General features: G+C 45.7%; 1 pseudogene; it reads left to right on the top strand.

Annotated features, from left to right (window-relative positions):
• LOC144098191 (uncharacterized) overlaps positions 1–22,332 on the top strand; it is a 57,744-nt pseudogene that overhangs the window by 1,509 nt on the left and 33,903 nt on the right.

Here is a 22,332-nt window from a genome sequence, read left to right as displayed (position 1 = left end):
TCTAAGTCAGTTTTGTTACAAGTACCCCTGATAAGAAGACAATAACTGATGCGAGAATGGATAAGAGAGAAATACAACTGTCTTTTCAGCGAGCAAGGTATAAGATCTCGAAGCCGGGAAAGCATACCAATAGCTCTCGCTATCTTGACACGGGTGTGGTCTATGTGGTCGCTCCAGCCTAGGCTGTGATGGAATTTAACTCCTAGAAAGGAATGGGAGCTGACACGCTCAAGGTAGCAAGAGCCGTAACGAAGCTTAAAATCGTAATCAATTGGCTTGTTTCTTGCACAAAAAAGCAAAAATTTATTTTTTTTCTCGTTGAGTTCAAGATTATTTAAGTTTAGCCATACACTAAGATTTAATAGCCACGTGTTAGCAGTGTCTTCAAGTTCTTTAAGATTTGTTCCAGAGAAGACTACATTCGTATCGTCTGCATATAATACTATATCATCAGTTTGAGGAATGTTAACTATATCGTTTATATAGATCGAGAAGAGCAAAGGGCCTAATATAGATCCTTGCGGTACACCATATTTTACAGTCTTTGGGTTTGATTTATAGCCATGTAGGCATACGAACTGAAAACGCGACTCAAGGTAACTGCGCATGAGTTGAAGTGCTATGCCCCTAATTCCACATATTTCCAGTTTTCTTAGCAAAATATGATGTTTGATGGAATCGAAGGCCTTGCGAAAATCTAGAAATATTCCAACGGTGTAGAGCTTATCCTCAATATTTTTAATTATTTTATTTTTTATTTGTACGAGGGCCATTTCAGTTGATCTTCCTTCCTGGAACCCTACTGCTTTGTTGATATGATTTTTGCAACAAAAAGTTGTCGAGCCGTTTGTGTATGACACGTTCAATCACTTTCGAAAAAAAGAGGCAAAACTGAAATCGGCCTATAGTTGTTCAGGTCACTGTATGTTCCTCCCTTGTGAATGACGACGACACGAGCTATCTTCATTTTCGCAGGAAAGATTCCCGAAGCAAGTATGCGGTTGCAGATGTAAGCGAGTGGTTTTGAGATTAAGTGGGCAATTTCTTTTATAGGTGCGGCTTTAATGTCGTCGTGGCCAGCTGCCGATCGGTTATCGAACGAGTTTATGATAAGGTTTATCTCAACCTCAGAAGTGGGCGTTAAAAATGCACTTTCAAGCAGCATCTGCCCTATATATCTCTCCAGACTGCTGTGAGGCAATGAAAGAGATGAAAAGTTTCCAGCACCTGCGTTAGCTAGATGATCATTGATAAGGTTAACTAAGTTTTGCTCCGAATAAGTGGCTCCATTTATAACTAATTCAAATGGTATACTAGAAACGTGCGTAGCGTTTAGTTCATTGAATTGTTTCCATGTTTTTCGGGAGTTATCTGCGCACTTTTCGAACTTATGTTGATAGAATCTATACTTGGCTTTTTTTAAGTCAGAGCTAAGTTTGTTTCTGAACCGCTTGAATTCTTGCAGCTTTGCAATATCACGCGTCCGCAGAAACTGTTCGAACAGCTTATCCTTGTGTTTTATGCGCTTGAAAAGGTCATTCGTAATCCATTCTTTTCTTGCTTTCTTGTGCCGAACAATTGTTGTGAGTGGGAAAGCAGCATCGTAACAAATTTGTAATTCGGACATAAAAATATCGTAGGATACAGATGGATCGGGTTCCTTATATACGTTCGCCCAGTTCAAGTTTTCAACAAGTGAATGAAAGGTCTTTTTACCGCCGTTATTGATGATACGGATAGTATTATTTGTGCACTGTGTACGCGTGGCGATCGGTAATGCTACAAACATTGGTAGATGATCGCTCAATCCTGAACAAAGTACACCGGAGCAACTAGCAGACTTAGAAAAATCTGTGAAACATAAGTCGATCAGCGTACTTGTATTCGATGTGACTCTCGTAGGCTGTTCAATGACGTTCTCACAACCATTTTGAAGCATAATTTCAAGAAGTTGAACTTTAGCACGGTTATTAGAGTTAAGATCGATATTAAAGTCCCCTATGATCACTACATGCCTCTTCCGGGAATTGACAAAATCCATGAGTGATTCAATGTAGTTTAAAAAGATTGACAGCGTGCCCTGGGGCGGTCGGTAAATGCATACGATGGCAATGTTTTTGCTCATGATGGCAACAGTTTCAAAGTCGTCACACATGCAAGTAAAGTCGTCTATGGTATCATAGTGAGAACAGTCGCGGATAAATAGGGACACCCCTCCACCACGTTTTTGCTCACGATAAACTGAGACGTGACTGTACCCGGAAAAATTCGTAACATCAGTGACACTTGAAAACCATGTTTCTGAAAAAGCCAAGAAATCAAAGGAACACTGTAGTTGTGAGAGGTATGTACCGACGTCATCTTGTTTGTTCCTCAGACTCTGTGTATTTAAATGAAAAAAAGAAAGCCCCTTTTCAAAAAAACACTTGTTACTTTTCACCAGATCATTGAACGAAGTTGTCGTGTGGTACGCCATCTTGATTTTTGAAATCAAAATACCTGTCGTCACTGATCTAAACAATTTTGCTCAGGTCATTTTCGGTTGCAATCCTGATAGCACTTGCTTTTGCTTGTTTTCTTACAAACACTTTACCCTCAGAAGTCCACACAAATTTGTAGTCATTTTCCTTTGCCCTTATCTTCGCCAGCCATAGCAATCGCCTGTTCATTGCTGTCAAGTTTTCATAGAAGCTGATGTTGGTCAACTTTTCTTGGGCGCACTTGCGTGCTTCAAACCATTTGCGCCTGAGGGCTCGGTTGGAAAACCTTACAATCACCACAGGCCTTCTGTCCTTTCTGGGGGGCAAACGATGCACATGTTCAACGTTGCTATCGGATAAATCAGGAAGCTCCAATTTTCGGGCAATCTTGTTAATTTCAGCCATGAGGTCTTCATTTTCTCTCAGCTCAAGCCCATGGATTTCAATGTTCTGGTGGCGGCTATACTGTTCGAGTTCATTTAATTCTTGTTTTAGTGTTTGGACAGTACTTTCACCGCTTCCACTCTCGACAGCCTCCACTCGGCGCCGCAAGTCGCCTATTTCTTTCTCCTGTCATTGTAGGTTCACTTTTATGTCATTTTAAGTGTCAGACAGAAGCTGTACTGACTTCGCGATGCTCAACACAGTTTCCTGCATGCTCATTAGCTTGTCTAATTTGGTCTCCAGTACGAGCATGCCAGACAATTTTCCGTTTATTTCCGCTAGTTCTGCCTGGAAGCTTTCCAAGACATTTGCTTGCTTGCAAGCTGGGCATTTCAGCGCTTTCCTAGTGGTTTCTTTCATCATCCTAAACGATCGTTCGGTCAGGCCGCTGCATTTTCCGATGTGGAATTTACAAGTGCAGTCGATGCACGTCATGAACGTGTCACCATCGGCAAAATTTTCGTTGCAAGAGGAGCATGCGTCCTTCATGGTAAACAAGAGCAGAAACCAACATCCAATAGGCAATAACAGAAAAGTGCCAAACAGCAAGAGCAGCAGCAGGGGCGGTCGCGAAAAAAAGAAAAGTGCTTAATAAATTGTCTATTACCAACCTGCAAGAATTCGATGACAGGTTTAGGCAGAGAACATGGAACTGCGCCACCGCCACTGCTGCCGCATCGCTGAATGAAGACGGGGGTCGCTTGTCGCCGCTTTTATAGGAAGGTCCCGGCGCTTGGGTCCCCACGTGACGGCCAGAGTTGATATCAGCAGTGTACTGATATGATGAACCAGGTTGTAGACGGCACCGTGCGAAAGTTTCTGCAAGAGTTCGATGACAGGTTTAGGCAGAGAACATGGAACTGCGCCACCGCCACTGCTGCCGCATCGCTATATGATTCGTATATGATTCTTACACATGAAACTGCGACAAAAAATATCATTCCAATCACTTTAGTCGCATGCTAAGTAACCATGACATTTTATAACGCAGTACAGTTTAGTGGCTAAGAAAGCTGCAGCAATTATTTTTAAACGCCAGTCACTCAACCTTCGCATGGTCAACTGTTCAGGGCGACTTGCTTGGTAGTGGCTCACCATCATTGGTACAAAAAACAGCATGCAAAATTGAACCACATAAATAACACTGATCTGACCCAATTTTTTCTTCCATCATAATAATGCCATTTTACTGTGTGGTTTAAGCTAGCATGCGCTAAATAGCTGCAAACATACCTCGCTTCTGAAGTTTCTTTCTGTTATGTTGCAACTGAGTCTCGTCGCGTCTGTTGCGCAAACTGCCTCATGTAACAGCTGTCGGCTTTTCACATCCTGGCGTGCATAATTGATGCATACTAATTCATTGATTTTTCAGGTCTCCCTAAAGTACGTGCAACAGCTCTGCGAGATAGATGAGAAGAACAACCTTAAGCTTGCACCACGGTTAAAGATTAAGCATTTGGACCCAAGCCATTTTGAAAAAAATGAATGTTGGTACGACCTGCGCCCTGTTTAATCATGCCGTTTCTTCTGCACTGCGGCTTCTTGTTGACCAAAACAAGCTGGAAAGAGAAGCTCTAACAACAGCATGGTTTTTAGACAGTGTGTTCAGGTGGTTTTCTTTAATGACGTCTAGATCCATCTCACTTGCACTCAGCGACCTTCGTCGAGAGAAGGCTGAGGAGGCTGAAGTTTTTTTACTTGAATTTATGGATGTGTTCAGGAAACTAAGCATATTTCATAAAGGCAGACGTAACCCAGCATGAAAGCCACTCCAAGCTGGTGTTACCATCACTACCACCACAGCACTCAACCTGTGGCAATTTTATGTGAGGGAACGAGGTTTCAGATTTCTCCTCTTGAGCCGTTTTTCTCAAGACGCCTTGGAAAACCTGTTCAGTACTGTAAGGGTAAAGTCTCCAGTGCCAAGGGCAAGGGAGTTCAAATACGGGTTGAGACTTATAGTCCTGGCACATTTTTTCAAGCCTAGCAAGCATGGATCGTATGATATTGACGACTCTGTGCAACTGGCAGATTTCTTGAGCTCAAGGTCTGACCTGTGTGCTCAGCTTGAAAGCATAAACTTGCCAGAAGAGGTCGAAAACCTTGTACCAGAGGAGCTCCACTCCTTAGTGTACCTGTCAGGGTACATCGCAAGGAACATCACCAAGAAGCACAAGCTTTGCGGAAAATGTAGAGCTGCGTTAGTAGATGAGAGTGCTGAAAACAGCTGTAGCTGAAAAAATATTCTAACAAGATGTCGCTTTATAGACTTTCCAAAGCCGTAGTAGCTTTGCTTGAGACAGCCGAGAGTTATTTCAGGTCAAATGAGAACTCACTTTTAATGGGAACCCTTAAAATAGACCAAGTTGAAAAACTGATAGCATCAATCGAGCAAAGATTTTGTGAACTGCCAGCATGCCACCATGTCGCCGAAAAAACCGTGCATGAGTTCTTGTTGTGCAGGCTGCGATTTGCACTACGCAAGAAAAATGAGGAATTTTCACGAAAATTGCCCCAGCAGCCAAAATGTGGATCCAAAAGCATAGGCATGCGTGCAGCAGCTGCTGGTGTGAAATGATTCGTTTTTTTTTTCATTTTATGCTATGTAGATGTTTGTAGATGGTTTTGTGTATGTCTGTGATAAGTAGCAATGAATATGTTTAAATATTGTCTCCGGCTTCTGTACAAGGAAAGAATAAAGTGCCGTCGTGTAACTCTTTCTTTGGGTTTGACTACATTTACACTGTGTTCTTCCTGGGCGTTCCTTCATTACGCGCCCAAGTTGCAGGATTTTCTGCTGGAAAGTCTAGGAATAAATCTTGAATATTTATTACACAACCAGGCTAATTATGATTGCCCGTTACTGGAACTGTCATGTGGGACCTTCAGAATATAACTTTCAGCTTTCGTTTTCTAGTTAAAGTTTAATCCACCAAGCAAGTTCACATTGTGGAACACTATTGAGCCAGACACTTGAGCATGCTTGTGTTGCCTTTCCCGCACGGAAAAGTATTAATCTCGGAAGATCTCTTCTGAGCCTTTTCACGCTTTTTTAGACTTGCACCATCCAAAAAATATTTATAAGAATCGAGTGAACTGAAATGATGGAAGAGGGAACAGTGGATGCTTTATTATCCTCAGTACAGCAAAGCAGTTTTGCATCGATGCTCATGTAACATGAAACTCATTGGCTCCAAAGCGAAAATGTCACGGAGCAAAAAAAAAGATTGGCTTCCTGTAATCCAGTTCAACAGGTTGGACACCGAAAAGCAGATACGCTCATAGAACGTGATTAGAATGCGCACGCGAGTTTTTTTCCGTGTGTGCGCGGGAATGAGCGGCGAGTTGCCTCGATATGCATATTTTTATGGTAACTGAGGACGGAAAGAACGCCCTAGAGACAAACACCACCGAAATAACGTAATAATAGTGGGGTGCAGGGGTAATAGAAAGAGCTCATTGCTGGCAGGGCTGCAAATGTCCTCGCGAAAACTGCCGCGCAACGTTCCAATACTCGCTTACCTCTTACAGTTAGCAAAGTCTACTGTTTTATGAGTAGAAGTTGAACTCCTTAAGGCAGTAGAGTATGAAAATGTCCTTGCTGCACTCAAATTTTTGCCCACTTTCGGCTAGCCACGCCGAACGCACGCTTCAGGCAGTTTGGAAGCTTCATGGGCGCGCCGATCATTGTTGCCAACACAAGGTGGGACCTTCGCGGTACTCTGAAATTATCCAGTGACTCTAGCACGGACAGATATCGGCGCCTCGCCGAGGTTCGGTGACGTCTCCTGCAGTGGGCATGCGTAGACCGGTTCTGTAGTATGTTAAGAGCTCCGACTTTGGGCGCGTGCACCAAAAAAAAAAAACGGCCCTTGGAGCACACTTGCAGAATATCGAGCGTCCTCTACAGTTTGTCAACCGAAAACCACCTCTCCTCATGCTAACCCCTTCAGTCAGGAGAGCAGGAAGCGAATCGCGGTTTGCAAACGTGGGTTGCTGGTTGGAAGCAACCTTCCTGTAAGTCGGCAATTCTACAAGTGGTCCATTCACTTCTGAGAAAATGAATGCTGCACGTCGGGAGTACCCTGTAGATAGATCTTTGTGTTTGCTTGCCTTAGGGTGCAGTGACGCGAGGCAGATGAGATCATGTGTCTTTGAAAAAGCGTTGTCCGCATTCTCAGTGCACGCGCTCACGTTCCCCCGCTGAGAGGTATACGAGGAAACTGACATCACGACTAAAAGAATAAAAGAATAGTGACGCCATGCGTACTCAAAGCAATATGAAAAATAATGACAATAAAGAATAAGATATGTGCCGTTCTGCAGTGGTAGGCGAGTCTCATAATAAACTGTACATCTCCAAACAAAAATCTTTAATTCTAACCGAACGTTTCAAAGCCAACTCGGCTCCTTCATCAGGGGTGACTCGACTCGACTGCCGAACTTCCGCTGCTACACGAAGTTTTTCAACGGCATTCGGTTCAAATGACATGCGGGTCGACGGAGCTCCGCGGAGACATTCCAGAATTTGGAATCCCTTCGAAACGCGAACACAGCCCGAACCGACCAATAGGCGTCGCCGCCGTCATCGCTCCGCCCTGCCCACAGTTGCGCGGCTGCTTTCAGCTCTGTGGCTGCTCATCTCGATACCCGCTGCTCGCTTTTTCTTGTTGTTTGTTTAGCAAATTGCCCCTCTTCTGTCTAACTTAGTCCTTGCAGGTAATTGTACACCAATGTACTTTTACCGCGTGAGCATGAAATTTCTCCAAGAGTGCGCTGACGAGGACGGTTGGTTGCACTCATACTGTTGTTTACACCGCTGCGTACGAACAGCTAGCGCTCGTTGGCATCACATAAAACGCATTCTGCGCTTTAGTTCTATTAAATATTCTCTTTTCATTTGTACCGGTTGTGCCCGTGCTTGTTAACGCAGTGCGTGAATCTGTGGGAAGCGCCGATACGTTCGCTCGCCTCAGAAACACTTGACAGCCGGTTAATAAGAACAGAAAGTTGGGCTAGTTGGTGTGGATTCATACTTGACAGCGCAAAAAAACGAGGACAAAAGCGAACGAGGAGACACAACACAAGCGCGATGTCAGCCGGGCTGCTGACATCGCGTGCGACCGGCGCTTGTCGCTAATTGTCCCGACTTCTTCCGGTGTGACCAGTACTTTATTTTAACCTACTTTATTCAGAAGTATGATTAGGGACCATTCGTGCTATTTGAAACGCATAACTTGTTATCCAGAAAATAGCAACGGCGACGACTGCTGCTGGCCGTAAAGCAGTGCTCGCCGGTCTGGGTAACACCGGCGCTTTCCGTTCATCGTATGCGCGCCCTGCAATGTGAGCAATACTTGATTTCAGATCACTGTTGTCAAAACTACACTCGTTGATCATTTGCATTCGCTTAAACTTGAGAATTCGCTCTTCACAACCGCCGAATTCACAGACGTAACCCTGCGGACTCGCTAGGCCTAGTCGTCGCGGAAGGGAAGGGAGTCGCCGACGATTAAAATTAATAAGGCAAGCGCTTATATCTGGTGAGTGTTCAAGTGTGCACATGTGAAATATACCTGCTCGTTTCGCTTATTTTCAATACGGGTAAGGTAGAAGCGCGAATATATTCACACCGTCTGCTCATCAGCGTGTTTTCGCTCAGCCGCCGGCCTGCCGAAGACATGAAGGCTGGCCGTCCGCCGATCGGATTCGTCGGTGTCGTTGGCCTAGAAAACTTGTCCCACTACAATCATATGCTGCTGTTGACCGTGACAGTGTTGTTGTCACACCAGTGTGACCGCAGTGACCGCCGCCATCGTCATCGTCGTTTTACACTGAAAACGAGCTGAGCAAATTTCAAATGCGTTCGGAAAGTGTCGTGTAGCACCACGGGAGTCCGAGGAGTCCGAATGCCATTCCAAGTCTCGAATGCCATTCGACTCAGATGTCATTCGAAGGTGCCCGTGTAGCACAGGCATGAGTATGGAGGGGAGGAAGGGGTCAAAGGAACGAAAACTGTGATGCGAAAGGCGTGGGGGAGGGGGAGGAAGGGGAAGGGGGTTAAGGCTGTTAGTCACGTTATCGCACTGTGGGGAGGCTGTCCATGGCGACTTTTTTTCGTTGAAGTCCCTGGGCATACACTGGGAACAGGTTTCCTTTTGTGCGGTTTATGTTGTTGGGGGTGGTTTGGATGTGCCAGGATTCCAGAAGGAGCCTTTTGTGGTAATTTGTTTCGGTTACTAGGATGCTGGTTTCTTATAAGTTGATTCTGTGGTCTGAGTCCTCGGAATGTTCGGCTGCAGGATTGCAATCTCTTGCGAAGTTGCGGATGTCGTTTTTATGTTGCCGAATTCTTTCTTTGAGGTTTTTGGTTTCGCCGATGTAGCCTGCGTCGCAGTCGACGCAAGGAATTTTGTAAACAATGCCTTGGTCTCCTTCTCTCCCCGGCCGGTCTTTATGAACAGGTAGGCAAAGCGCAACAGTGTTTGTGGGCTTGTGCGCGACCTGAAGACCTCCTTTTTTCGGAAATCGGGCGATGATTTCACTGACACCTCCGACATCAGGTAGAGTGACGTATTTTGGTGGTGGCGTTGGTCTTTGTGCGTTGATTTCTTGACGTCGTGTTTTTGACGTCTAATGGTTTTTTTAATAAAGTTTTTTGGGTAGCCGTTCATGATGAGTTCTCTGAATATCGTGCGTTGTTCTTTTTTTCTGTCAAGTGCTGTGCTTGTTGTGCAGATGAGACTGAGATGTGCAGTTTATTATAAGTCATCAAACCCAACCAGACAGACAAATCTGTCAAAATGTTTAGTTTTTTTAACCGTGTCTCCTGATCTTTGTGTTCTCCATAGCGGTGTTCTTTTACCTTTGATATAGTGGCGTTGAAGACCCGATGCACCGTGCTCAACCACTTTCGTCGCCAAATGATCTCTGGTGAAATAGACAGTTTGCTCCATTCGGGTCATTTATAGCCACACAAAGCGAAAACACGTGCTTTTTGAAGCTGTCACCAATTACGTGGCCGCAGAAGGATCTCGCCCATTCACAATGGTCTGCTTTATTTTGTACGGTACACAGGCCATAACAACACAGTGCACTCACGTTGAATGACAAGGAACGAAGCAATGGCTCTAAGGAAAACCCTTTCAGCGTGCCGTCTTTTTCAGCCAGTGGCCACTTGGTGATGCGGTTCCATCGAGCGGCCGCATTGATACCAACCGCTGCCTCCACACGCTAGTAGAACAGCGGGCTAACGGGGTCGCATTTTTTATTGTGGCAGTGAAGCTTCAATTTTGGATTTCGAAGTGGTCTGTCTCTATGTCTGAAATTTACTTGACCTGAAATAAAATCATCGGAAATGTTTTACGGCCGCGAGTGAACTCCGAACCCGGGGCGGCGAGAACACATCAGTTTTGCTGGTTACTCCATTAGACAACTGCAACATCGCCGCAGCCGAAAATTCTGCGTCCTAAAATACCAGTCTTTTGAGCTGTGTTTTCGATATCATCGTCTTCATCAACTGCATCCGTGCTCAACGGAACCGAACACCGAAACAGCACTGAACACCGAAGTGCTAGCACTCCTAATTGCAATTGGCGAAACCACGCTGAATCATATGACATTTGTTTTTGTGCCACTCTTTACCTGTGCCATGCGCTGTGCTTTTAACAATGCTGGTGGAATTCCTTAGGTTGGTGGAAGGCATTAAAGAATGTAACTGATCTTCAGCAGGAACTCTGATGTCCTTTCTGGTAGATTTTTGTCAGCGTCTGGAGGGACCCTTTGCCAGGACTGGCACATTAGCGGTTGTGCTTTTTTTTATGACAGCCTGGAGAAAAAAGTGCATCCATGACCGTTCCGGGCCGTTTTCACAGAGGTGCCGACTATGTCATGCTTCACACCGTAGGGGGCGAAAACACAGTGCATTCAATAAACAGCCACGGACTGCGCTCCACAATTCGAGGAAAAATAAAAGGAGGAAAAAAAGAAAGGCAGGCAAAGGCACAGCAGGAGACCCCTCCCCATTGTCCTTTTCTTCCTCCCCCTTAACATCTGCAACCGGGTTCTCGTGTACCTCTAGAAAAAGAATTTCGCCATACCTAAGCACCAGCTCACATCCCTGACCCTTCGCGTTACCGCCTCTCCCACTTCTTCACCGTTTGATGCTGCGAGCCATGCGTCTTGTTCTCGTAGCCTTTGTGGGAAGAAAACTGCCAAAAATTTTGCCCGAAGGGTAGAGAGAAATTCAAGGAAGTTTTGGTTAGGACGATTCCCAATTCTTGCTTATTTATTTTAGAAACAAGCGATAACAGCAATGGCATATCGCTTTAAGCATGCGGCTCGAGGACGGTGTGTGATTCGTTCCCCAGTGCCGCCGTTTACCCACTGGTTTACAATGGGCACAATGTCTCTCGAAGCCTGGCGCTTGGTTTCTTTGAGCTTAAGCGCTCGGAAAATGGTCTTTCATCTAACCTTGTGTTGAAGAAAACACTTAATCCCATTGCGCTTTGTGCGAGGTTGCCATTGCACTATTAAAACTCATCATCAGCAAAAGAAAACATTTCTAAGAAATGGATACCCAAGATTCTTCACTCGATGTATCATCCAAAACCGAAAAGGATGGAACGAAAACAACTGTATATGCTTATATACTAAGGACACGGCGGTGGCAAAATCACGTATGCAGCTCGTACGTAGAAGGTGTCAGCGAAACCTTGGCTAGTATTCTCAGAAAGGAAGGGATGCAAACTACACACAAGCCGGCCACCATTATCGGACGCATCCTCTGCACCTTCAAAGACAGTCATCCTAAAGAAAATGCCTAAGGCGGGGTCATGATGCAATAAACACCTTTCTTCGAGTGCTTGGTGTCATAGGCTGTGGAAACCAATCATGGCGCATTTAAAAGTCGCTAGATAGTGTTAATCGTTCCCTGGAAACGGCTTCCTCTTCTTACTCCCGCGGTTTGTGTGCTTATAAAGCCCCTCCAACTCCAAGGGAGCCGCACCTTGAAGAAGTAGTAGTTTACCAATCGCTTCAGAGTCAACAACAACTGACGAAAATACAAGGGAAAAAAAATTTGCCGGCCCGGCGATTGCTATCTAATCTCTCAAGCACCGGAACTGCAACCGGTGGAAATAAAGGCAAATAGAGAGGATAGCGAGAAGTAAATAGGAGTGACAGAAAAAAAATAATCAAAAACGGGGTTAGGTTTGCATGCCATATGCAAAAAAAAACTAATATGTTCGCGCCACTCTTGCGACCGTGCTTATAAGTACTGCTGCACATATTCGCAACTCGGTAAATTCACTGCATATTCAGGGCCGCGCGCACGTAGCGTGCTGTCGCTAATCGCTCGTGCGAGCGGCACATTGCACAAGCGGGCTGGATGGAGCGCCCAGCCGCCGCGCTGGAGATAACCACTAAGCTTTGAAACGTCGTGTTATCGGACAATAACTTCTGTTCATTTCTCAGCAAATTTAAATCATAATGTTTAACGGGGGTTTGATTCTTGATTGCTGCTCTGGGTAACGGCGTAGTTAATAACTTGCCGTACTGATGGCCTATTCTTTGGAACAGTTCCCAGCATGCCATTCTATGAAGTCTTCGTTAGCGGTTCATGGTTTACATACACCGTTGACATAATTGCCGAAACTAGCATCGATTACAGCAATGGTAAAGCCTTTATCGACGGCGAATGATTGAATCGTGGGAGGCACTGTACCAACCTAGAATAAAATATTGTGAACTGCCAGACACTAATTTTTGCATTGGACAAATCACCTACTGCCATAAAACGCAGCATCAGGTTTGCTGCCTCTTATAGTGCAGCACTCAGTCACTTAAACGCGTCCGTGCTGCACTTTCACCACATCGAGAAAACTTTAGAAGAGCTGTCTGCTATTTAGGCTAATAACTGGAGTGTTAAAATGTAGTCATTATTACACGATTTAAAATTTTCAATGCACAGTGCAAGAACCATATGCAAGTATTGGTGAGTGAACTCTAAGTAAGAGCGTCCGGGAATTGCGCATTTCACTGCCTGAACGAAAGTACCTTGAAGTTTCCTTGCTTTGCACTGTTAATGCGCACGCAATTCCACTATCACCTATGCCCGTGTCGTGGGGTTACAGTATGCGCCTAAATAAATGTACCTGTCCAGCAAAAGAGTCTCCTTATAATTTCCTCTATACACCTCATAGTAGGCACGCGCTTTCTTGTATGACTTGGGCACTGTAGCAGAGACACTGTAGCAGGGCCACTGTAGCAGGGACGTGCGCCTTGCCAACATACCGAGAGATGGCGCCACGCGTTTCTTGCCGGTGTGGGGGATTCATAATCAAAAGGAAAACAGCGCAGGAAATCTTTTGCTCCACTGAAATGTAAAATACCTTATAATTCTATTAATGTAGGACATTACGCTACCTGAAGCTCCGAGAGCTTGTCGATGTATTTTAAATTAGGGCTTTGGTGAGCAATGAAGTGAAGTCAAGTGGGGTATTTTTCGGGACTCGCCATAGGCTCCATGCTATCGTAGCTCATTGCGCATGGTGAACGCAATATGTAAGCTACTTTGATGAAACTCTACTTGGAGAAACTTTAAGAAGCATTTAATATATAGGCGAGAGAGCTAATCTCTAACTTTTATGCGCGACTAGGTATTAATTTTTATTTTTCATCGCCATTGAGTTACGCACAGTCGCGCCGCCGGCTGTCGCGAGATGACGCGACCGGTTTTTCGAGGCGCATGGGCCAGAATCCTGGGGATGAAATAAAGTAAAATACGAGACGATCGCGCGACAACTATCGAGACGGAGTTTCGGCATAGCTCACCTTCGGTTTTCTTTTCCTTTTTTTCAACCTGTACACCGCTCGTGCTGGTTTTGGGGCTGTGCCGTTGCGCGATACTCAATCCTATGCTCATTTCTTGCCGATGAAACTTGAAGATGGCGCGACGAACGCAGGCGATGTGAAGAGTGGATTGCTGTGAGGAAGTTTAAATTCAGCATGTCATTTTACTAACAATGCATTTCAGTTTGTGCAATAAGTGGTATGCTCGAACAAACGTAAGCGCATAATCGTTTTGTTTTGCTTGTGTTTTTGTGTTTAGTGATGTAACCGGAACTTCCGCTGCTGAAGCCTCGGGCCTTTGGAAACAGGCGTCTGCTACGGCGGCCGCCATTCTCGGTCCCGCAGCGTGCAGGTTTCGTTCTCGTGGGGGGAGGGCTGCTCGCTTCTCGCTTGCCGCGGGCGCTTAAAATATGAAAAATCAGGAGTCTTGAGGTGCGCTTATGTTTTACATGAGAATAGAATACTAAATTTTGTTGGAGAGGCTTCTGCTTTTAAAAAACAGGACAAGCAGCCAACACCAAGGCGTCAACGGTAACAAGGAAAGCAGGTATACAAGATATGCGCCAATTATGTCAGTGAAGCTTCTCTCGAATCTATCGCTATAGTTCAAAACCTATCTCTAATTATGCACTGACCCCGTTGGTGCGTCTAAACAGCACTCAACCCCAACATAAATTTGCGTCTTCAGCTAGCTTACTCGCTTCAAGCTACCATCCTCCTAGAGAAGGAGAAGAAAAAAATTCTTGAAAACGTTTATTTACCGAGTTTGGCGATAGATTAGGATGAAGGGAACCGTTACTAAGCAGATGAGCATGCAATAAAAAGTTTTGAGATGAGTTAAATCTCGATGACGGTTATGTCAAGGCATATTCTGCATACCACCGCGGGTATTGGCAGGCCCATTGGTGCTGTCCTTCCTGCGCATGTTTAATCTCCGGGCAAACAGAACGCTCGAAAAATGACACAAACCACTGCGTGGAGGGGGAGTTTGAAAATTTATTTTAGAGCACACCTCCCTCAATGGAAATTATTTAATTCTGCGAACTTCCTTCGTAGTTAATTTCAAACTAACAAGTTTAATAGATTCCTGAAACGTAACAGGTGATTTCTGCTGTTTGGAGTTGTTTCTAAAAAAATTAGCTATAAATGTCCCAATACAAGTGAGTGCAATGGATGGGTAAGAAATTAAGCAGACGTAGTCAATGACACAGCGTCTTGGTTTCGCACGTTTTGAAGAAACAACGATTATCGGCAACGGTAATAAAATATAAGCACTTGCCTGTTCATCTCGGTATACCTAGATGAACACAAACTGTTACCAAAGCAAACATGAAATCATTTATTCAGTGGTTATGAAAAGACAATAAAGTTACCAATATTTCTGTTAATGGGAACGTGAACATTATTGGCCTTTTTCAAAGTGGACATCTGTGTTAAATAGATGACTTCATCTGACAAAACAGTTGTGCCTGCATATATACATAGATGCAGAATTCAGGATTCGAAGCTAAACTTTCGCGGAATTTCATATTCTGGATCGGTTATACAAGGCTGACTCGAGCACAAGTTTTACTTCCGTGGCCACTAGAATGAGGGCTCGGAATTTGGCGAATATGAATTCGGAGCCTCACTCTGGCATACGCAGCAGTCAACATTTTTCTTATTCGCTCTTTGTGAGCCATGCAAGTCTTCACAGACGGCTTTTCTATCTCTTCAAGATATGCGACCAAAGAACGAAGTGGCGACTTCATGGTGAAAAATGTGCCGGTACACCATGAAATGACGGCTGTAAATTGCTCTTTATAGTTTTTCAGTGTTTTCATTACATCCCTGCTGGGATATATGAGGTTTTGTCCATCCCTGACGTATTCCTTGAGTGCAGTGAGGGAAGCATACTCATCGTCAGGGTTGTCAAGGAGAGCAGCCTTGCACTGCGCACAAGTTATGAATTTTAGAATCCCTTTCAAAATAAAACCGCCAAAGTAAAACAAGATACGGCACTCGGTTGACGTGAGCTCTTCAATGAACAGGATTAATAATAATAATAATAATAATTGGTTTTTTGGGGAAAGGAAATGGCGCAGTATCTGTCTCATATATCGTTGGACACCTGAACCGCGCCGTAAGGGAAGGGATAAGAGAGGGAGTGAAAGAAGAAAGGAAGAATTAGGTACCGTAGTGGAGGGCTCCGGAATAATTTCGACCACCTGGGGATCTTTAACGTGCACTGACATCGCACAGCACACGGGCGCCTTAGCGTTTTTCCTCCATAAAAACGCAGCCGCCGCGGTCGGGTTCGAACCCGGGAACTCCGGATCAGTAGTCGAGCGCCCTAACCACTGAGCCACCGCGGCGGGTTGAACAGGATTTCCGAATCATTGATTTCATCGACTTCGTTTTCTGTACCTTCCTTCTTGGCGCGTGCAAGCAGATCGACAAGGTATTCACGGTCACCAAGTTCGTAACTTGTCGACCTGGGAGTATGAAGAAAGTGGCGGAAGCTCATGAGTTGAAGTGCACACTTCAAGTCGTACGTAGTGGGCACTGCCTTCATGAGCCGCACCACAGAAAAAAGGTTTTCTAGGCAGTCTTGCAACAGCCTGCTCGTCAGAAGGAATTCATACATTTCACTACCAAGAAGCACTTATTGAAGGCGAAGGACAGCCGTTGTTGCAATTAGGACCCCTGCTTGCAATGGCTTCCACTGAGATCCAGTGCCCGTTTTAAGTTCTCTGATCGTGTCTATTGCCATGCGCAGTGGGTCCAAGGCGGCATGATATTTAGTCATGTTTCTGCGGCTTAGCGCCATGGTGGAATGACGCGATGACTTAAGGGCGTACCACCTAGAAACGAGGTCCATAAACCACGCTGTTGTTTCGACCTCTGGTTCAATCACTCCTTCTTTTATTAGGAACCGAAGAGCTGGCTGGGCTTCGCGGAAGAGCTGCACAGCGACTCCGACTTTCATCTTGGTGAAGTGTCCACCACTAATGTGGATTTCTGATGAATTTGGTGCTACCTTAAGTTCATTGGCAGCTTCAGAGTCCAAGACGACCTGCACATGCTCTAGTTTCACCTTCGAGGAAGTCAATCCGTTCTTGCTTACTGTATCATCACTGAGCGTGAAAACTTTAGAGCTTAGAAGCTGTCCTTTCAGGTTCTTAAGGACATGTGCTGGGTCAGAGATAAAAAAAGTGCCGTGTAACGTTGGGTGGGGTATTGAGCACGAATATGTCGAATAGCGATGACTCGAAAAGCCAAATTCTCTCCACATAGCACGGTTTGCTGCACCCATGTCACAGGTGACTACCCGTACCCTTAGAGAAATCCGGCTGCATACCTGGACTATTTCCAGGACATATATCTTCAGTACAGAGCCGTCCACGTGCCTACCAGTAAATTCATGCGCTATCACTTGCTTCCATCTTTGGTTTACCCCACCTAGCATGAACACCAAAGCATGGTTGGCTGCCTCTTCAGGCTTCGATGGCAAGGTCGTTCCTCCCAAAAGCACGTCTTTTCCACGGTCGAGTTCAAATCCGGGTGTTATCTTCATTTCATCTAGAAACAGAACACAGTCTTTTTCCGCGTCCTCCATTCCCTCTGCTTTCGGCCTCATTACGTCGATCACTTCATGCAGGATAGCTGGCAGAAACTTCAGGCTCTGAATTCTTCTTGCTAACGTTCTGCTTGATGGGAGAGGGTAGCCAATTTTTCTGAACGTTTCATACCCAGTGGTTCCACAAGCAAATTTAATTTTTAGGCCTTGCTTTACTATTTGCGCTGACCATGAATTGCCACGATTGTTGTTCCGAGAAAGGGCACGAATTTGGTCTTGATTTAAAAACTTCGTATTTCGTGAGAAATTAGCTGCCTCTTTCTGCAGCTTGCGATTCTGCTTCTGTAGTTTTTTGACACTGTTGTTAGATTCTTTGCGGTGTTGTTTCAGCTTATTATTGGCTGCTGTGAGATCTAATATCTTCTTCCTCAGCTCTGCCACCTCAGAGTCAAAGGGTTGGGTTGCACGAACCACTGCAATTTCTTGAGGTCGTACATCCGTGGTGGTCGAAGTAAGTTGCTCACTAGAATTGCTGCTTGCTGTACCGACCAGTGTCTCATTTATCACTCCGTCAGACGATGAATCTGGTGGAAGATATTCTTGCGTGTTTAAGGGAAGGACGTTTCTCACTTCTGGTGAAGAACCTTGTGCGGCAGCGTCATCATTGAATAATGCAGGCATATGCACAATTCGGTCCCTTGGTGGCCTCCGCTCTTTATCAAGTTCTGGAAGTAGATAAATAAGCGAAAATAGCACATTACATATTTAAAATAGTTGTCCTTTTGCAAAACTCCGAAAGTAAGCTTTTCTGCATTGCAAAGGACCCTTCACCATGGCGGCCCATCCTAAACGTCACGTGCAGCTGTTTTTCACCCCCTTCAACAAAAGGAGTGGCTAGGCAAAACTGGTGGTAATCCCTATATTCCGACAGCGTGTCGTGTAAAAGAAAGGAACGCGGCATTGTTCAGGCTATATATGTCTGCAGCATTGCACCTTTTTTTTACCCCAAAGGCCCATAGAAGACGCGCCAGAAAATTTAATATGCATGCACACCAACCACTTCCTCACTCAACATTTTCAAATGTAGACGACGAGGCGATAAGCAAAATGGCAACAAACACCAAGGTTAACGTATATCTGACCTCTGAATGGGAACACTGTTGGGACAGCATTGGGCTTGAGCTTCTTCCATCCGTCCGCGCTGTTTTGTTCGAAGCTCTTCTCTTCGAAATGAGCCTGCAGATGAGTTTTTTATTGGAATTAGCCCTACATTTCCTGCTCGAGAATGAAAACAATGAACAAAGCACGCAAGAAAACAAAGTAGTTTAAATATATAAGTCGAATTACTCTAATGAGCGCCTCAGTCTGCACATAACATATTCTGTTAATCTCATTCACTGACCTGATGCGGCGGCATAACAGTCAGCGCACGCTACCCAACGCAGCGTACGTGTCAAAAACTTAAAAAATCGTAAGTAAATTAATCCGTATTGGCTCCTAGACGACCCAGATGCACAGTAATTGCAACAGCGTATGTGCACTCACTTGTTCTCGTCCTCTGTGCCTTGATTCGTGCCGGCCGCGGTTCGCTGACAAGCGCCTCGTAGAGGCAATTGTTTTCTAATGAACAGAAGCGGCGAAAGCACGTTTGGTACGCAATCACGAGCGAAAACATTGTGACATGCAATTTCGGATGCAAACAGGCAAGCGACAGGCAGTGCCCGGTTCGGCGCTGAAGCGTGCCTTTTTGTTACGCCGAACAAGACGAATAGTGCGGAGATGACATCTGACCAATAAAAAATGTTGTGCTACACTTAGCTGGCTAAACGCAAAAGCGGTTAATCGCAACAAAAACAGCACTGAACCAACCTGCGGCACTTACACTACAGACACATGAGGAGTTCGTCGGTTGCCACTTGTCACGCTTGATCCGGACCAGCCACAGAAGCCTCCTTTTCGGGTCTCTTGGAAAGTGGAACATCCTTCAACCATTTCTCGAATGGTTGGCGCACTGAGGAACACAACATCCAGGCATTGCACGGCGATGAAGGGCGCGCGAACGCAGGCGCGCAGCAGTGACGCCCGCACGACAGTAGATCGGCGAGGGAGACGCGGGGAACGCAACGGCGGAGCGAGCGCGCGAAAAAGTGGTTCAAAGGGTGACTTCACCCTGAGCGCGGGCGCGCGCATCGAGGCACCCTAATCGCTCCGCAAGGTGGGAAGTTAGTTTACTTTTCCGAACCACTCAGGGTTATCTTGACTGGCCCCGCTAGATGCCGAAAGACTTTCATTTTACGCACGGCAAATAATGCTAACGCTCGTTACTTCAAAGTCTTCCAGACGGTGGCGGCCCTTTTTTTTTCAATTCTGTCAGAGCATTCGACGCAAGCCCTGACACACGGCCACTCTCCCTCTCAGCCTGAGTTGCTGCAACCCAACAGGACGATCAGCGAAAGGCAGCAGAACGGAAGCACTAAAAAAGATATCACATGCCTACTGATTAAGATGCTGTTTGCAGCCATCAAAGCTCTTGTCCGAGCCAGTTCTTCATCACGAGGTCTCCCAGAAGTAGAAGCTGTACTTGCAAAGGAGCCGTTTGGTTTCGGCCTCCTACACTCTGCAGGGGCGTAATACCAGACAGCAATAATCATGGCTTCCGCAGCGACAGCTTCACCACAGAAGACCATCCACAACATCTTTCGCACATGCACCATTTTTAAGTGGAACGTTCGTGGTTTACGCTCGAAACTCTCCGATTTCCGGCAGCTCGCGTGAGCGTACTATTTCCCTTTCAAACTCATCTCTAGGCCGTGCATCGAGGAAAATTTATACTGCACGGATATTATTTTCACCATTAAAAACGACCAGATGACGTCAGCAGATTGCTAATCAGCTTTCGTAAGTATATCCCGGCTCCTTTGGTTCATGTCCCGCCTTACAGTGACAACGAATACGTGTGCGCTGTGACGCTAATTGCCAGACAAGTATACACTCTCATTGGAGTATATCTTGAGCCATGCAATCCATTCGATGCTCCGAGGCTTGAAAACTTGGTAGGAATGACGCCCTCTGCTCATATAATTTGCGGAGACTTTAATGCGCACAGTGAAATTTGGGGCATTTCACATACATGTCCCCGAGGAGCCAAGCTTGCAGAACTTCTCTCAACACATCCAATTCAACCGCTAAATGACGGCGGCATAGCCTACCTCCAAGGCCTGACGACTGCCAGCAGCATCGACGTTATTTTTATAACAAGTTCAGTTACCCATTACTTGGTGTGGTGCACCGATTTGGAAACGCATGGAAATGACCGTTACCCAGTCCTCATATCAGCCGCCCACGCGTAGACGGCGCCAAAGAAATTTGTTATGAAATCTACATAATGGAATGCATACAAGGACGGTGCGAGCTGAGGAATTACTGGCACAACCCGGACTAAGCAATTATATAGTATCGATAATGGCTCATTGCCTGAGAGAAAGTACGCTAATTAAAGCTAACAATGATAGGCAATCTTCAAATGATGAGGCGTTTGAAAGGCTGTGCACTATTCATAGGCGAGCTGAAAGGAAAGCTTTGCGCACGAAAAACATTGAAGACCTTCTTGCCTGCCGACGGGCACAACGTCTCATTCGGCGCTATCTAGATAAACTCAGTCAGCAAAGATGGCATGACTTTTGCTCTACACTGGATGTGTGCAAACTACTAACCCGTCGATAGCCCAGCGTCGTCCTGTGTTCCTGTTCTGTGTCTCCGTCCTTTGCGCTGGTTTTGTTTCTGCAACCATGTACCGACTCGCCCAGCTCTCCACCGTACTTAAAATTTGGCGGATCGTTAGAGGTATGCGTACGCCACTCCCACAGCTTCACCCCTTCATTACACTCTCTCTGCATGAGCGAAAATCCCTAAAAGAAATCTCAGAAGAATACTGCAGACTACTGTCAGCGGGGTCAGGGCATTCGACACTCTCCGCAGATGGTAAATGATGCATCTCACAGGCGGCAGTGCCAGCGTCGGACCTGCCTTTCGGAATTGAAGAGCTATCTGCAGCTATAGCGGAATCAAACAGACGCCCGTCTCCTAGTCATGATGAGGTGACCAATGAAGCAATCGCAAAGCTACCCCACAACTCCCGCCTTCGACTACTGGAATACTACAGTTCTTCCTGAATGACGGGTGAAGTCCCAACAGAATGGCAGCTGGCGAAAATCGTGCCCGTTTTGAAACCTTGTAAGCAGCCATGAAGCTACGCATCCTTCTGGCCCATCGCCCTACCGAGCTGCGTAGGTTAAGCTGATGCAGCGAATCATCTGCAAACGCATCACTTGGTTCCTCGAAAGCCGAAAAGAGTACCCCAAGAGATGAACGAGTTCCGTCAAAATAGGAGTGCGACTGATAATGGAATTGCCCTCGTCTCATCACTTGAGTTCCTTCATGCTGGGTACATCCGTATAGCTGTTTTCCTTGACATCAAGGCAGCTTTTGACTTTTTTAACCATGCGATTCTCGCGGCCTTGGCAAGTCTTGGCCTCGGGAGAAAGCTGTACAAGTGGATGCGGCACTATTAAAAGAACAACAAATTTTTATGAGCACTCAAAATGGCCTTACACTCTTTCATGAAATGGAGAGGGGCGTACCTCATGGAGCGGTGCTCAGCCCTCTCCTGTTCAATATTACCCTTATACACGTAACAAGAAACCTTCTGCGCGGAGTGCGCATGACGATTTATGCAGATGACATCTGCATCTGACGATGCTGATGACTCGATATCCGTTCCTCCTAGAGTGGACGGTCACTACCTTATGTACGATTACAGCGATTCCTAGGTGTGGTGATAGACAGTAGTCTCTTGTGTCACCTCAGAATAAAAAAAACTTCGCGAGAGGATCAGTGCAGCATAGCAAGTTTTCATGTTTATGGCGGGAACACGGTAGGGCAGCAACTTCCATTCAGTGGTTCTGCTTGAAAAAGCCTACGTTGAAGGAACCTTGCGCT

This window comes from Amblyomma americanum, chromosome 7, assembly GCF_052857255.1.
Source record: "Amblyomma americanum isolate KBUSLIRL-KWMA chromosome 7, ASM5285725v1, whole genome shotgun sequence".
NCBI classification, from domain to species: Eukaryota; Metazoa; Arthropoda; class Arachnida; order Ixodida; family Ixodidae; genus Amblyomma; species Amblyomma americanum.
This window is presented reverse-complemented; position numbering and strand designations above follow the sequence as displayed.